This window comes from Hordeum vulgare, chromosome 1H, assembly GCF_904849725.1.
Source record: "Hordeum vulgare subsp. vulgare chromosome 1H, MorexV3_pseudomolecules_assembly, whole genome shotgun sequence".
Lineage (NCBI taxonomy): Eukaryota > Viridiplantae > Streptophyta > Magnoliopsida > Poales > Poaceae > Hordeum > Hordeum vulgare.
In genome coordinates this window covers 125,674,597-125,692,092 of record NC_058518.1, presented here as the reverse complement: position 1 = coordinate 125,692,092, position 17,496 = coordinate 125,674,597, and positions in this window count along the sequence as shown.

The window sequence follows — 17,496 nt, the reverse complement described above, 5'->3', positions numbered from 1 at the left end:
CGTACTGGGTAAGGTTGGGACGCTCGACACATCATAAATCTAATCCATTTTCGAAACCATACTCACACCAAAATCACCGGTGCATCACTTCACCAAAAGTGATCACCAACTCATCATCACCCTCGGGCATTAGTGGCACCCGACGGGGTTTTCATAAACTCTTTATTTAAGTCAACATTATGCTCATGATAAAATGCTCTATTATTACTTGTCAACATGATAATATCATGGCCCTCACGGGGTAGGGTCAAGCTCAATGCAGTGATTATACTCTACTAGCCAACATGACAGTAGCATGATCCTCGTAGATGGTAGGGTCAGCTCGTCATGTTTGTGCTCCGAGGAGCCATGTAAATATCACTACTATAAATGCAAGTGCTTCGAAGAAGCCTTCGGTACCATCACATCGGTGATGAACCGGCATCAGGATCACATGCAACGGAAAATACTTGTTATTCTAGCATGCATCATTTTATTTACTTAGGTCATGGCAAAAGGGCATGCTTGCCTTGGTCAGCTAGGTATCCGGGCTCTTCGAGGTCTTCCGCTCCGGATCCTCCGTCACTCGGTAACTCTACCGTCGAGAAAGGAATAAATAAATACTAGCTTTTACTAAAACAGTTCACAAAGTGCTTTTAAAAAATGTTGCAAGGCTTCAATAAATTTAGGTTATTATTTTTAAAAGTGTTTCCTACTGTTTTATTAGCTAACCATATTTATTTAAAAGCAAACAGAAGCAAACAAGTGCTTTTTAATATCATTTTATTATATCAAAATAGTTTCTGTTATTGATAAATGTCAACTATTACAGAATGAAATACTACTCGTTTTTAGAAAAATACTGGTGGAAGAATTATATTTTCTACTGGCTAAATCATTTTAGAAAAATCATTAAGTTTGCTGGATTAAAACAAAAGAAAAAGGCCAGGGGAAACAGATCTAGCCGGCCCAGCAGGCCTGGCCACCAGGCGCGCGCGGGCCAGGTTCAAACCTGACCTGCGGGCCCCTGGGGTCAGCGTCAGCGGCTGCACGTGTTGGCTGCCCCAGGACACCGACAGGTGGGCTCCACCTGTCGGGTCCTTCTCCTACCGCTGGCCAGAGAGGTGGAGATGGACGCCGGCGAGGCTCCCGTTGTCCTCAGGCCTAGCTAGGAACGGGAATGGGTTCCTCGTGCCTCCGCCTACCTGCTCGTGGTTAGGACGTCACTGGAGATGGTCTGTATCACCGGCGACGAGGTGCTCGTGGCGGAAGGGTTTCGGGTTCGTGTTGAACTAGGGGCTAGAGGTGTGGATTTGCTTGGGAGAGTTAGGGGAAACGTTCCTGGTGTCGAGGGGAGTGTAGTGAGAGGTCGGGCAGCGCAGGAGCCGACGTGTAGCCGGAGATCGACCAGAGCTCCGAGCCGGAGGGGCCTCGGTCGATCTCGAGCACCGGGGCTCTGCGAGCTCGATTGGGTGCCTAGGGAGTGTCTACTAGTTGTGCTGAAGCTGCTTGGAGGGTGCTGGAGTGCCGGGGGGTCTATTTACAAGCCAACGACGGTGACCCGACTCGGGCACGCCGGTGACTCAACGTGGCACGCGTGCAAGCACAGTGAGGTGCTGGCCGCGAAACCATGGGTTCGGGACATGGTTTAGGGCCTCCTGATGCAATGGCCGCAGAGGGAAAGTGAGTGGGGGCGAGCTGCAGCGACCGTGAATGCTCGGCCGCGTCGGGCACGCACGGGCACGCGTCGCCTGAGCTCTTGCACGAGGGGGAGAGGGTCCCTGGGGTAGCTTTGCACTGAGGGGCTGTCGGGGGAGTGTTTGGACACGACTGGGGAGGCTGGGACCGGCCGGAGCGTCGGCCCCTTGCGGGTGGCTCTCTGCAGCGCGCCCAGAGCGCAGTTTTGGCATGCCACGGCATGCTGGCTCGCTCTGGAGCACTTGGGACATGTCCTTCGTGTCCTGAGTGTTGGTGGGAGTGTGCCTAGCCGCTGTGGTTTAGTGGGAGCTCGAGCTGGTCAAGGGAGCAAGGAACACTAGTGTAGCCAGTACTGTCCTGCAGCTTAGATTGGAGTTCTTGTCACTTGTGCTTCGAATTGGGGAGGGGCTGGTTGACTGGGTGTTCAGGGTGTTCTGGTGCCCTAACCCACCAAGTTTGGGCCCTTGACATTGGGTAAAACAGTGGCTAGGAAGGTTTTTACCTTGCTGTCAGTAGGTGTTCGACAGTGACTTGGGGTGCTTACACTCCACCAGTGTAAATGAAACTTAACAGGTTTGGTCTTGGGGTAAAAACATGGGGTTCCACCAAATATGAGCTCCATTGAACAAGTTTGGCTTTGCAAACTTGAAAATGTCTCAAAGTGACCAGTACTGTCCCTTACAAAGGAAGTGTGGTCAAACAGAGTCTCACAAATCCCATTTTTGGTGTGGAGTCCTCATTTGGGGTGTTAAACACCTCTGCAAAGTTTCAGCTCCATTGGAGAAACTTTGCAATGTAGAGTTGTTCCAAGTCTACTCTGGACAGAGAGGGTTTTGGGCTCTCTAAGTGCACTTACCCACCTTGGATCAAGGTGAGATTTTAGGTGAGCACCTAATATGGTTTGGGAGGGCTCCTGTGATTTAATGGGAATTTACTGAGATACTTTCCTTTGGAAACATCTCAAAAAGCTAAAACAGACAGAAATGGTTTTCAGGGTTTTACTCAAATAATATTAATGTAAAATAGGGTTGAAAATCTTATGTATGGAAACTATATGTCCTTCTGAGCTTCCATGAATTTACTCAGAATTTTCTAAGGCAGGAAAGTAATTTTCCTTGTGGAATTATCATTACTGGCCTTAGAAATAGACATAGATATAAAATAGGAAAATAATATTTTAAATCATCAAATAATGTTTTTAATGAATGAAAATGATATTAGGATCAGATCACCAACTTTAGTTGGAAGTGCCACTTGGCTTCATGAGCTAGTAGTGCATTCCAACATAATGAAGGTGATATAGTTGTAAGGGAAAAAGGGGTTTTTGATGAGAGCAAATAATAAGTTTCATGGGTTTGAGTCATCACACAAGAAAGCATACACTCAAACAAGGGTTGACATTGCACTCACAACATTATTTGAAAAAGTTTTAACAAGCTCTAATTTTTGCAACACAGAAAACTTGGGATGAAAAACAGGGTGTGACAGACCTATCCCCCTTACAAGAATCTCGTCCCCAAGATTCCTAAGCTAAGCGTTAAACAGCTCGGGAAATTCTGATCGGAGATAGTCTTCACGCTCCCAGGTGGCTTCTCCTTCGGTATGGTTGCTCCACTGAACCTTGAAAAACTTGATGGTGCGGTTTCTGGTGCAACGCTCTGCTTCGTCCAAAATGCGGATCGGTCTCTCGCGGTAGGTAAGACCCGGTTGAAGGTCAATAGCTTGATGGTCAATGTCCTTGTAAAGATCGGGACAGTTCAGCATTAGCAAACACTTCCTGAGCTGTGACACGTGAAACACGTTGTGCACACCCGAAAGTTCAGGAGGTAGCTCCAACTGATAAGCTACTTCCCCGCGCCTTGCCATGATCTTGAAGGGTCCAATGAACCTTGGAGCTAGCTTCCCCTTGATGTGGAAGTGCTTGGCCCCCTTGAGAGGCGTGACTCGCAAGTACACTTGGTCTCCGGGAACAAACTCCACGTTTCGGCGGCGAGGGTCCGCACAGCTCTTCTGCCTTGACTTAGCTGCCTCCAAGTTCTCTCGGACAAGCTGAACCTTGTCCCCTGCTTCCTGTAGTGCATCTGGCCTGAAAACTAGTCCTTCACCGGTTTCAGACCAATTGAGTGGGGTGCGGCATTTCCGCCCATATAATGCTTCGAATGGGGCCATTTGAAGACTGGACTGGTAGCTGTTGTTGTAAGGGAACTCAGCAAAGGGTAGACAGTCTTCCCACTTGGCACCATGGGCCAAAACACAAGCGCGGAGCATGTCCTCAAGTATCTGATTTACCCTCTCGGTCTGTCCGTCCGTCTACTGGTGGAAAGCCGTACTGAAGGAGAGTTTGGTTCCGAGAGCTTCTTGAAACTTCTTCTAGAATCTTGAGGTGAACTGCGTGTCGCGGCCGGACACAATCTCTTTGGGGACTCCATGGAGACTCACCACTCGATGAATGTACAGACTGGCCAGCTGGCTGCCGTCGTAGGTGGTGTTAACGGGGATCAAATGGGCCACCTTGGTCAAATGATCAACTATGACCCAAATGGAGTTATGACCCTTATTCGACCGGGGCAACCCGGTGATGAAATCCATGCCGATTTTATCCCACTTCCATTCTGGTACTTGAAGAGGTTGTAGCAATCCAGCGGGTCGTTGGTGTTCAGCCTTGACTCGCTGACATACATCGCATTTAGCGACATAGGAGCCAATTTCTCTCTGCATGCCATGCCACGAGAATCTTTCTCGGAAGTCATGGTACATCTTGGTACCACCTGTATGGATAGAGTACGGTGTGTCATGTGCCTCTTGCAGGATCAAGTCCTTAAGTTCGGCCTTATTGGGTACGCATAAGCGTTTCCCATACCACAATACACCTTGCTCATCAATCAAGAATCCTGAGGCTTTGCCTTCTCGCACCTTCCTCTTCAGGCCTTCGATACTCTTGTGCCCCTTTTGGGCTTCCTTGATGTCGTATGCCAGAGTAGGCTTGACTTCGAGGTTGGCCAGGTACCCTGGTTCGACTATCTCAAGTCCTAAGCCCTCCATCTCTTCATACAAGGCGGGTAACCTTTCCTTGAGCGCGACGTTCAAGGAGCGTGCCTTCCGGCTCAGGGCATCGGCTACCACGTTCGCCTTGCCGGGATGGTACTGAATGCTGAGATCGTAATCCTTGATTAACTCAAGCCATCTCCGCTGTCTCATGTTCAGCTCTCTCTGGGTGAAGATATACTTCAGAATTTTGTGGTATGTATATATCTCGCATCGCTTTCCCAGAAGGTAATGTCGCCACGTCTTCAGAGCATGCACTACTGCTGCTAGCTCGAGATCATGGGTGGCGTAGTTTTCCTCATGCGGTCGCAGTTGTCGTGACAAGTACGCCACGACCCTGCCATCTTGCATCAGGACTCCATCGAGCCCGATTTCCGAGGGATCACAATATATCACGAATTCCTTGTTGATGTCTCGGGTAGCTACTACCGGAGCGGTAGTTAGCCTCTTCTTCAACTCCTGGAAGCTTGCTTCACACGCCGGTGTCCACTCGAACTTCCGGCCTTTCTTCAAGAGCTGAGTCATAGGTCGAGCGATGCTGGAGAATCCATCGACAAACTTGCGGTAGTAACCCGCGAGCCCGAGGAAACTCCTGACATCCTTCACGTCCTTAGGTGATTCCCAGTTGATCACTGTAGAAATCTTGGATTGATCCACGGCTAACCCGCGTGCCGTCAGGGTATGACCCAGTAATCCAACTTCGTTCTGCCAGAACTGACACTTGCTGAATTTGGCGTAAAGTTGGTGCTCTCGAAGCTTTCCCAGAACTAGCCTCAGGTGTTGCTCATGCTCTTCTTCGGACTTGGAGAAGATTAGTATGTCATCGATAAACACGACGACAAACTTGTCCAAATATTCCATGAAGACCTTGTTCATGAGGTACATGAAGTAGGCTGGGGCATTTGTCAAACCGAAGGACATGACCGTGTATTCATACAGACCGTACCGGGTCACGAATGCAGTCTTGGGTATATCTTCTGGTCGGATCTTCAACTGGTAGTATCCCGATCGGAGATCGATCTTGGAAAATACCCTGTCCCCGTTTAACTGGTCAAACAGGTCTTCGATCTTCGGAAGCGGGTAATTGTTCTTAATTGTTACTTCATTAAGGGAACGGTAGCCAACGCATAGTCGAATGGTACCATCCTTCTTTGAAACAAATAGAACAGGTGATCCCCAAGGTGACGCACTCGGACGGATGAACCCTTTCCTGAGTTGCTCATCCAGTTGTTTCTTCAGCTCTGCCAACTCCTCGGAACCCATCCTGTAAGGCTTTTTATAAATAGGCCTCGATCCGGGCATAAGCTCAATGATGAACTAAATTTCTTGGTCAGGAGGCATTCCGGGTAGCTCGTCAGGAAAGACGTCCGGGTATTCACAGACTATAGGCACTCGATAAAGCTCTACCTCGGAGAGATTGTTGACTTGAGGTGCGCGAGCCGATACTGGCTCGGAGACGAAATTGACCTTGACCCCTTGGTTGCATATCATGGTCATGGCTCTATTGGCACAGTCCAAAAGACTCTGGTGCTCGACCAACAAATCCATACCGAGGATTACTTCCAGACCTTGTGATTTAAGCACAATGAGGTGTGCCAAGAAACTCGTCCCATTGATAACTATCTCGACCCTTCTACACCCTAGGTTGGTCCTTAATACTGCTCCTGGGGTTTGAATTGTCATCTGACCTCGGAGTAAAGTGAGTTTTAAACCGCATTTCTCTGCAAATCCTTGAGTAACAAAAGAATGTGAAGCACCACAATCAAACAACACTGTTGCTGGAGTTGAGTTGACGAGGAACGTACCCAGAATGCAGTCCGGGTCTTCCTGTGCTTCTTCTGCAGTGATGTGATTCATCCGGCCCCTACCATTGAACTGTTGGTTGTGGGGGGCCTGGTTCCTCCCTAGTGCACCTTGACCGGGGTTGGGTGCATTGGGACGCGGTGCGTCGGGCTTCTTGTTGGGGCACTGCCTGGAATAGTGCCCAGTCTGACCACACCCAAAGCAGGTGACTTGCCCTAGAGGGTTGGTTTTGACCCCACTGTTGTTTGGCGGTTTGACTACTGGCTTGGCTTGCTCCTGAGGCTGATAATTCTGGCGAAACACCGGGTACTTGTATTGTTGCTGCTGAAAGTTGGGTCTTGCAGGTGCTGACTGCCACGGTCTTGGTCTTGCGTTACCGGGTCCTCCACTGCCTATCAGCTTGCGCTTGCGGGTGTCGTCCATTGCATGACGCTTGTCTTCTAGCATAAGTGCTTTGTTAACCAACTCGATGAAAGTCTGGAAGTCGCAAACCACCAGCTGGTATTGCAGGGACTGTTGTAACCCTTCCATGAAGCGTTCCACCTTAGCGGCCTCAGTGTTAACATCTTCAGGTGCGTACCTTGACAAGAGATTAAACTTTTGCAGGTACTCCTTAACAGTTCCACTGCCCTGCCTCAAGGCTCGGAATTCTCGCTTCTTAATGGTCATCAGTCCAGGCGGAATGTGAGCCGCGCGAAATCCTTCCTTGAACATCTCCCACGTGATGACTTGCCCTGCCCGCATGATCTGGAATCCATCCCACCATGCCCTGGCAGTGCCTCCGAGACAGTGAGAAGCATAAAGGACTTTCTCATGATTATCGGTGCACTTGACCAGCGCAAGGAGGTCTTCAATGGTGCGAATCCATTCATCGGCGTCCAGGGGTTCAGTCGACTCCGTGAATATGGGGGGGTGTAGTCCGCATGAACTCAGAAAGAGTAGAGCGACCACCGCCATACTCATTCCGCGGCGGGTTGTCCACCAGGACTTGGGTCAGCTGCTGGATAGCGGCATTGCTGGCTTGACGCTCCTCTCGAAGAGCTTGAAGGAATTGTGCCATCGTCAAGTTCTTAGGAGGAGGTGGTGGCGGAAGGTCTCTAGGCTGCTCGTGGTGACCTCCAGCGTGAGCTTCTCCTTCGGTTCCCTGCGGCGTCCCTGAGGAGCCGGCGCCGGGGTTGCCGAAGGTGCTGTTGCGGGTTGCGTTCACCATCCTGTCATAGAAACAGACAGGTCAAAATGCCACCTTCCTCGGGAGTACAAGGATTTGCTCCTAGTAAGAGGGGGTCCATTACGTGCATGTGCCAAGTTTTTAAAACCAAAGTTTTTGACGAACTGGAAATTGCATTCATGACAACTAGGTGACGTAGTCACTTACAGACTGCCCAAGGCAATAGGTGACTTACATCAAGCACACATACGCAAATTAAAACGGATACAAGGATACCCTATACTCGGGTACTCGGATTGCCTACGCTAAAACCTACGCGGCGGACTGCTCGGTCTCAAAGGCGGACTCAACAGGATCCTCGTCTTCATCAACATCCTCTTCCTTTATAGGAGTGGAAGAAAGAATTCGCACGTCTCGGCGTCTCTTGGGCGAGCCGGCGAAGATCTCAGTGTACTCTTCCGCTGTCAGGCGGCGACTCTGAAGAGGGACTGCCCGGATGGGTAACACACCACCCCTAGTGGCAACAGCCGCCCTCCCTTCAGGTGCGCTTGCCTTCTTTACTTTGCGGTTCTGCATCTTCTCAGTGTGGAGCAGGCCTTTGACTAGGTGCAGCTCTTGGCGAAGCTTGACTGATTCCTTAACCAGGAAGTGTGTCAGGGTGTCTGACGAGAGGCTGAGGTAGGTCTGAAACCTCAGTGGCATCCCATCCTCCGTGGCGGGGGTGAGTGTCCAACTCCCATCCACTCCTTCCTTAATGAAAGGTAAATGACGAGTGACAGGCTCATTAGCCATCTCAGGGAGGATGCTACGGAGTTGCACGAGCGCATCTCGTGCAGCCGTCTCCACTGCCAACATCAGCTCTCCCATCTGTGGTCCTTCAAAGAACCAACTAGACGGGGAGTCATTAGCCTTCACTATCACGTCCACGAGATATTCCTTGGTGTCGGCGTTGACTCAGTGCTCGTGGTAGAGGAAGATGGGCGTGCGTCGTATGTGGCACTTCTCGAGACAATCCACCAGAAGTAGTGGAAAGCCGGTCTCCAAAAGCGTCTCAGGTACAGCAGCCATCTACAAGGCATAGGAGAGAAGTCAGGAGGTTGTATGTGCAAGAGTCTTGTGCAAGGCTGGCATCCTAACGTTATTGGTTAACGTCCATGCTATCTAAGGCCTCCTATAGTCGGGATGGCTCTGATACCAGTTCTGTGGGGACCCCGACTAGCAAGTCGAGTTCGCCGTGCCCAGTGACCCCAAGGATCAATGTTCACTGAACACAGATACTGAATAATAGAGTCTTACATCCAAGTACCAATTATTACATCAAATGACCAGAAGGTCGGGTTCAAGAGCAAGGCCTAAAGCCAATAAAGGGATACATCGAGTAGCGAAACTCGTAAGGTCTAAGCGGTGCCCATGCCATCAAGCCTACACCGACAGGCATTCTGACTCGGAAGCGTCCTAGATCGCAGGTCCGTCTTCGACGGCGTACTCATCACCAAAATCCGGTCCTTCCATGTCTGGTCAATAACATAACCAGTGGAAAGCCAATGAGTACTTTGAATGTACTCGCAAACAGCCCATGACGTAAATGGTAAAGAATAACAGTGATAGTTATCTTGAGTGGAATGCAATGAAGTGGTATGATCATGTATATGCATCAGGTTTAAGAATTACTTGTAAATATTAGGTTACAGATATTGACATATCCGTAAAGGGTTGAACACACCGGGTTCACCTTAAATGCCAAGTCATCGGACTTGTCATAATCTCAGGTATTAATGAGGGCTAAACCATCCGGGTTTACCCTATATGTCAAGTCACCGAACTTGATCATATTATTGTGATTATCATGATTATAACGACACCTTTTTAACACCACACACACACACTTGGTTTATGCGGAAACTTAGGACGTAGTTTAAGCAGCACCACCCAACTGTCCTTGACCGTGGACACAGCTATTCGAATAGTTTACACTCTGCAGAGGTAGTACGCTGGACCCACGAGAAACGGAATACTTCCGTGTCATCCACGACTCGCGCTATATCACATATACCCGAGGTAAGTATCCGATCATCATCTTTCCCCTGACGATACTAGACAAAGAGATCCACTCGATTGGTACCCAGCCCACATGTTGTACGTCTTACGAGCACCAACTCTGGACTGTAGCAACCATGCAGGGACCAACGGTGTGCCTGGAACTCATAATAATGGCATAGTCGTCCTACCTGGCACGACCCCATCACGAGAGTGACACCGATCACTCCCGACACTAGTAATCAACAAAGCCCCATCCCATAAAGGGGTATCGTGGTCGTACTGGGTAAGGTTGGGACGGTCGACACATCATAAATATAATCCATTTCCAAAACCATACTCACACCAAAATCACCGGTGCATCACTTCACCAAAAGTGATCACCAACTCATCATCACCCTCGGGCATTAGTGGCACCCGACGGGGTTTTCATAACCTCTTTATTTAACTCAACATTATGCTCATGATAAAATGCTCTATTATTACTTGTCAACATGATAATATCATGGCCCTCACGGGGTAGGGTCAAGCTCAATGCAATGATTATACTCTACTAGCCAACATGACAGTAGCAGGATCCTCGTAGATGGTAGGGTCAGCTCATCATGTTTGTGCTCCGAGGAGCCATGTAAATATCACTACTATAAATGCAAATGCTTCGAAGAAGCCTTCGGTACCATCACATCGGTGATGAACCGGCATCGTGATCACATGCAACGGAAAATACTTGCTATTCTAGCATGCATCATTTTATTTACTTAGGTTATGGCAAAAGGGCATGCTTGCCTTGGTCAGCTAGGTATCCGGGGTCTTCGAGGTCTTCCGCTCCGGATCCTCCGTCACTCGGTAACTCTACCGTCGAGAAAAGAATAAATAAATACTAGCTTTTACTAAAACATTTCACAAAATGCTTTGAAAAAATGTTGCAAGGCTTGAATGAATTCAGGTTATTATTTTGAAAAGTGTTTCCTACTGTTTTATTAGCTAAGCATATTTATTTAAAAGCAAACAGAAGCAAACAAGTGCTTTTTAATATCATTTTATTATATCAAAATACTTTCTGTTATTGATAAATGTCAACTATTACAGAATCAAATACTACTCGTTTTTAGAAAAAATACTGGTGGAAGAATTATATTTTTCTACTTGCTAAATCTTTTTATAAAAATCATTAAGTTTGCTAGATTAAAACAAAAGAAAAAGGCCAGGGGAAACAGATCCAGCCGGCCCAGCCAGCAGGCCTGGCCACCAGGCGCGCGGGGGCTAGGTTCAAACCTGACCTGCGGGCCCCTGGGGTCAGCGTCAGCGGCTACGCGCGCTGGCTGCCCCAGGACACCGACAGGTGGGCTCCACCTGTCGGGTCCTTCTCCTACCTCTAGCCAGAGAGGTGGAGATGGACGCCGGCGAGGCTGCCGTTGTCCTCGGGCCTAGCTAGGAACGGGAACGGGTTCCTCGTGCCTCCGCCTACCTGCTCGTGGTCGGGTCGTCACCGGAGATGGTCTTTATCGCCGGCGACGAGGTGCTCGTGGTGGAAGGGTTTCGGGTTCATGTTGAACTAGGGGCTAGAGGTGTGGATTTGCTCGGGAGACTTAGGGGAAACGTTCCTAGTGTCGAGGGGAGTGTAGTGAGAGGTCGGGCTAGCGCAGGAGCCGACGTGTAGCCGGAGATCGACCGGAGCTCCGAGGCGAAGGGGCCTCGGTCGATCTCGGGCACCGGGGCTCTGCGAGCTCGATTGGGTGGCTAGGGAGTGTCTAGTGGTTGTGTTGAAGCTGCTTTGAGGGTGCTGGAGTGCTGGGGGGGTCTATTTATAGGCCAACGACGGTGACCCGACTCGGGCATGCCGGTGACTCACTGTGGCACGCGTGCAAGCAGAGTGAGGTGCTGGCCGCAAAACCACGGGTTCGGGACGTGGTTTAGGGCCTCCTGATGCAACGGCCGCAGAGGGAAAGTGAGTGGGGGCAAGCTGTAGCGACCGTTCATGCTCGGCCGCGTCGGGCAGGCACGGGCACGCGTCGCCTGAGCTCTTGCGCGAGGGGGAGAGGGTCCCTGGGGTAGCTTTGCACTGAGGGGCTGTCGGGGGAGTGTTTGGACACGACTGGGGAGGCTGGGACCGGCCGGAGCGTCGGCCCCTTGCGGGTGGCTCTCTGCAGCGCGCCCAGAGCGCAGTTTTGGCATGCCACGGCATGCTGGCTCGCTCTGCGGCACTTGGGACGTGTCCTTCGTGTCCTGAGTGTTGCTTGGAGTGTGCCTAGCCGCTGTGGTTTAGTGGGAGCTCGAGCTGGTCAAGGGAGCAAGGAACACTAGTGTAGCCAGTACTGTCCTGCAGCTTAGATTGGAGTTCTTGTCACTTGTGCTTGGAATTGGGGAGGGGCTGGTTGACTGGGTGTTCAGGGTGTTCTGGTGCCCTAACCCACCAAGTTTGGGCCCTTGACATTGGGTAAAACAGTGGCTAGGAAGGTTTTTACCTTGCTGTCAGTAGGTGTTCGACAGTGACTTGGGGTGCTTACACTCCACCAGTGTAAATGAAACTTAACAGGTTTGGTCTTGGGGTAAAAACATGGGGTTCCACCAAATATGAGCTCCATTGAACAAGTTTGGCTTTGCAAACTTGAAAATGTCTCAAAGTGACCAGTACTGTCCCTTACAAAGGAAGTGTGATCAAACAGAGTCTCACAAATCCCATTTTTGGTGTGGAGTCCTCATTTGGGGTGTTAAACACCTGTGCAAAGTTTCAGCTCCATTGGAGAAACTTTGCAATGTAGAGTTGTTCCAACTCTACTCTGGACAGAGAGGGTTTTGGACTCTCTAACTGCACTTACCCACCTTGGATCAAGGTGAGATTTTAGGTGAGCCCCTAATATGGTTTGGGAGGGCTCCTGTGATTTAATGGGAATTTACTGAGATACTTTCCTTTGGAAACATCTCAAAAAGCAAAAACAGACAGAAATGGTTTTCAGGGTTTTACTCAAATAATATTAATATAAAATAGGGTTAAAAATATTATGTATGGAAAATATATGTCCTTCTGAGCTTCCATGAATTTACTCAGAATTTCCTAAGGCAGGAAAGTAATTTTCCTTGTGGAATTATCATTACTCGCGTTAGAAATAGACATAGATATAAAATAGGAAAATAATATTTTAAATCACCAAATAATGTTTTTAATGAATGAAAATGATATTAGGATCAGATCACCAACTTTAGTTGGAAGTGCCACTTGGCTTCATGAGCTAGTAGTGCATCCCAACATAATGAAGGTGATATAGTTGTAAGGGAAAAAGGGGGTTTTGATGAGAGCAAATAATAAGTTTCATGGGTTTGAGTCATCACACAAGCAAGCATACACTCAAACAAGGGTTGACATTGCACTCACAACATTATTTGAAAAAGTTTTAACAAGCTCTGATTTTTGCAACACAGAAAACTTGGGATGAAAAACAGGGTGTGACAGGTCGATGTGTGGAGTAATAGTAGTAGATGCAGAAAGTATCGGTCTACTTGTCTCGGACGTGATGCCTATATGCTAGATCATTGCCTTAGATATCGTCACGACTTTGCGCGGTTCTATAAATTGCTCGACAGTAATTTGTTCACCCACTGTATTACTTGCTATTTGGAGAGAAGCCTCAAGTGAACACTAGGGCCCCCGGGGTCTACTCCACACCATATTTTCAGCCCTACACTTTTTACTTCGTTGCACTCTCCGCCTGCAAATCTCACTTTGCAAACAATCTTGAAGGGATTGACAACCCCTTTGAAGCGTTGGGTGCAAGCTTTTTTGTGTTTGCGCAGGTACTCTCGACTTGACGAGACCCTCCTTCTGGATCGATACCTTGGTTCTCAAACTAAGGGAAATAATTACTGCTCCTGTGCTGCGTCATCCTTTCCTCTCCAAGGGAAAAACCAACGCAAGCCCAATCTCCGTCAACGTGCCAATTTCTGACGTTATTGTTTGAGAAGTAGCACTTACATTATATTATTTCTGTTCAGAACCTCTTTTTACCTTTCAATTCTTCACTCATATTGTTCGCCGGTAGAAAACAGTCGCCATTCCGTTCTTTCTTTTATCAATGTAGGATGCACACATGCTGTTGCTTCAACCAAGTTTGGTTGCTCACATTTTGTGTGCCTTGCTTGTGTGATACTAGATTATGGTTTTCTTACAGGACTTTGCTTTCTATGCTCTGTTGCCAGTGTGGTCGTTGGCGTTATGAGTGGCGTTGTTCGCATTGATGATGGTGTTAACCATCTTGGTCCCGCGATAATAGTGCATTCTCCTTCTCCGCTTGATATTCTCGATGTTGTCGTTGGTGTTGTCGGCCATTTCATTGACATTGCCTTCTTCTCCTCCCGTGCTTTCATCTTCTCCTCTTGAATCCTATTTCTTTCAATCACTTTTGGGTTGGTAGGACAACTCGGTTTTGTATGGCCCTTTGTATTGCAACGGTTCCAATTGGGTCTGCTTCTTTTTATGTTCTTCTTAGAGCCAGCTTTGATTCGGTCCCCTTTTTTTCTTTCCCTTCGAGCCACCCATGGGTGGATTTTTCAGACTTGCGTCACATGGATTTTTGCCCATGTCTGTTTCATCATCAAGTGCTGTCATGAATTTTATTTTCATTTCTTGCATACACTCAAGTAGCACATTGTACGATTTGTCCATTCTGCAAGCATGTGAACATATATCGGACAACTCTGCATACACGAGACCGAATCTCATAGTTTCATCTTCTTGTGTGGTCATGCTGTCACCTTGACTTGTAGCCAGTAGTCTCAAGCTATCTGACCAATTCCTGGTCCATCTGGGGATGATAAAGGATTTTGGAAGGTGTTCAACCATGCATGTCTGGTCCATAACCTTAAGTACATGGCAGCACTGGATGCCATCCATGGTCATCTTCTTGTAGCTGCACATTGCTACTGCAACAGAAGACCTTCCAACGGCGCCAGAAATAGGAGTGTTGCTTGATACTCCATAGCAACTGCACCATGAATCCTTCTGCTACGACTACGCCTTAAGGGACTTCCTAGGCAAATATGCAAATGATTTCCCCCGTGGCCTTGGAGCCTTGCGTTGGTGTTCCCTCGAAGCGGAAAGGGTGATGTAGCACAGCGGTGGTAAGTATTTCCCTCAGTTTTAGAACCAAGGTGTCGATCCACTGAAGGAGTATCACAAGAGCCTACACAAACACAAAAAGCTTGCTCCCAACGCTATGAAGGGGTTGTCAATCCCTTATAAATTGTTGGGCAAGTGAGAACTGAAAGCAACAAAGTAACAAAGCAAAGTAAAAGGGAAAGTGGAAACGATAGATGTGAATAGACCCGGGGGTCGTAGTGTTTACTAGTGGCTTCTCTCATGAAAGCAAGTAGATGGTGGGTGAACAAATTACTGTCGAGCAATTGATAGAACCGCGCAAAGTCGTGACGTCATCTATGGCAATGATTATATCTATAGGCATCACGTCCAAAACAAGTAGACCGATACTTTCTGCATCTACTACTATTACTCCACACATCGACCGCTATCCAGCATGCATCTAGTGTATTAACTCCAAAACAACAGAGTAACGCCTTAAGCAATATGACATGATGTAGATGGACAATCTCATATCAATGACAAAGCCCATCTTGTTACCCTTGATGGCAACTACTTAATGTGTGCCTTGCTGCCCCTACTGTCACCGGGAAAGGTCACCACATGGTAAGAACCCAAAACCAAGCACTTCTCCCATTGCAAGGATCATAGATCTAGTTGGCCAAACAAAACCCAAGACTCGGAGAGACTTACAAGGATATCAAATCATGCATATAAGAAATCAGCAAAGACTCAAATATATATCATAGATAATCTGATCACAAATCCACAATTCATCGGATCTCGACAAACACACCGCCAAAGAATATTACATCGGATAGATCTCCATGAAGATCATGGAGAACTTTGTACTGAAGATCCAAGAGAGAGAAGAAGCCATCTATCTACTAACTACGGACCCGTAGGTCTGAAGTGAACTACTCACGAGTCATTGGAGGGGCGATGATGATGATGAAGAAGCCCTCCAACTCCAAAGTCCCCTCCGGCAGGGCATCGGGAAGGGTCTCCACATGAGATCTCGCGGAAACGGAAGCTTGCGGCGGTGGAAAAGTATTTTGGTGGATCCCCTGATTTTTTGTTGTATTTTAGGGAATATATAGGCCAAGGATCTAGGTCAGGGGGCGCCAGGGAGGCCACAAGCCTGCCCACCGCTGCCACCCCCTAGTGGCGGAGCGGGGGCTTGTGGGCTCCTTGTAGCCCTCCTGGCTTGGCCCACAAGCCCCTTGATCTTCTTCCGTTCGGGAAAAAATCATTTCGGGGATTTTATTCCGTTTGGACTCCATTCCAAAATCAGATCTGAAAAGAGCCAAAAACACACAAAAAACAGGAACTCGCACTTGGCACTGAATTAATAAGTTACTCCCAAAAAAAGATATAAAAGGTACATAAAATATCCAAAGATGACAAGATAACAGCATGAAACCATCACAAATTACACATACGTTTGAGATGTATCAAGCATCCCCAAGCTTAACTCCTGCTCGTCCTCGAGTAGGGAAGTGATAAAGAATGAATTTTTGATGCTTTGATGCTACCTAGCATAGATGTCCTTTGTAACTCCTCTTATGTGACGTGAATGTTCAGATCCATTTGATTCAAAACAATAGTTTTCTATTGATGTGGAAACAATAATAATTCAAGCAAACTAGCAAGGTAATCATGAACTTTCAAAATAACAAGGCCAGAAGAAAGTTATCCCTACAAAAGCATATAGTCTGGCTATGCTCTATCATCATTGCACAACGAATTTAAATCATGCACAACCCCGGTATTGGCCAAGCAATTGTTTCACACCTTTACTTTCTCAAACCTTTTCAACTCTCACCCAATACATGAGCGTGAGCCATGGTTTTAGCACTATAAGAGGTGTGGAGTGTGGTGGAGGTTGCAAGACAATACAAGGAGAAGATGGTCACATTAACTAGGCATATCAATGAGCTGTGGAGATGCTCATCAATAGATATCAATGTGAATGAGTAGGGATTGTCATACAAATGATGCACTAGAGCTAAGAGTAAGTGAAAGCTCTTAAAGAAAACTAGTGGGTGTGCATCCAACTTGCTTGCTCACGAAGACCTACGGCAATTTTGAGGAAGCCTATCATTGGATACAAGCCAAGTTATATAATGAAAATTTCCCACTAGCTATATGGTGGTGACAAAACGAGAGACTCTCAATCATGAAGATCATGGTGCTTAATATGCGCAAGTGTGGAAAAGTGGTAGCAGTGTCCCTTCTCTCTTTTTCTCTCTTTTTTTGGTGGGCTCTTTGGCCTCTTTTTTTTGGTGGGCTTCTTTGGCCTCTTTTATTTCTTCACATGGGACAATGCTCCATCAATGATGATCATCACACTTTCAACTCAAAACTTAGAGCAACGATGACTCTATATGGAATGCCTTCGGTAGTGTACCGTGGCAATGATCTAGCATGGCATAGACATTAATGGAAACATCATGCTAGCTATCTTATGATCATGCAATGGCAATGTAGATGTGGTGGCACATGCCATGGTGGTAGTTGCATGGCAATATATCTCGGAATGACTTTGAAAAAGCCATAGTAGGTAGGTATGGTGGCTGTTTTGAGGGAGGCTAATGGTGGGTTTTGTGCACCGGCGAAAGTTGCACGGCACTAAGAAGATAGTGATGGTGGAAGGTGAAAGTGCATCTAAACC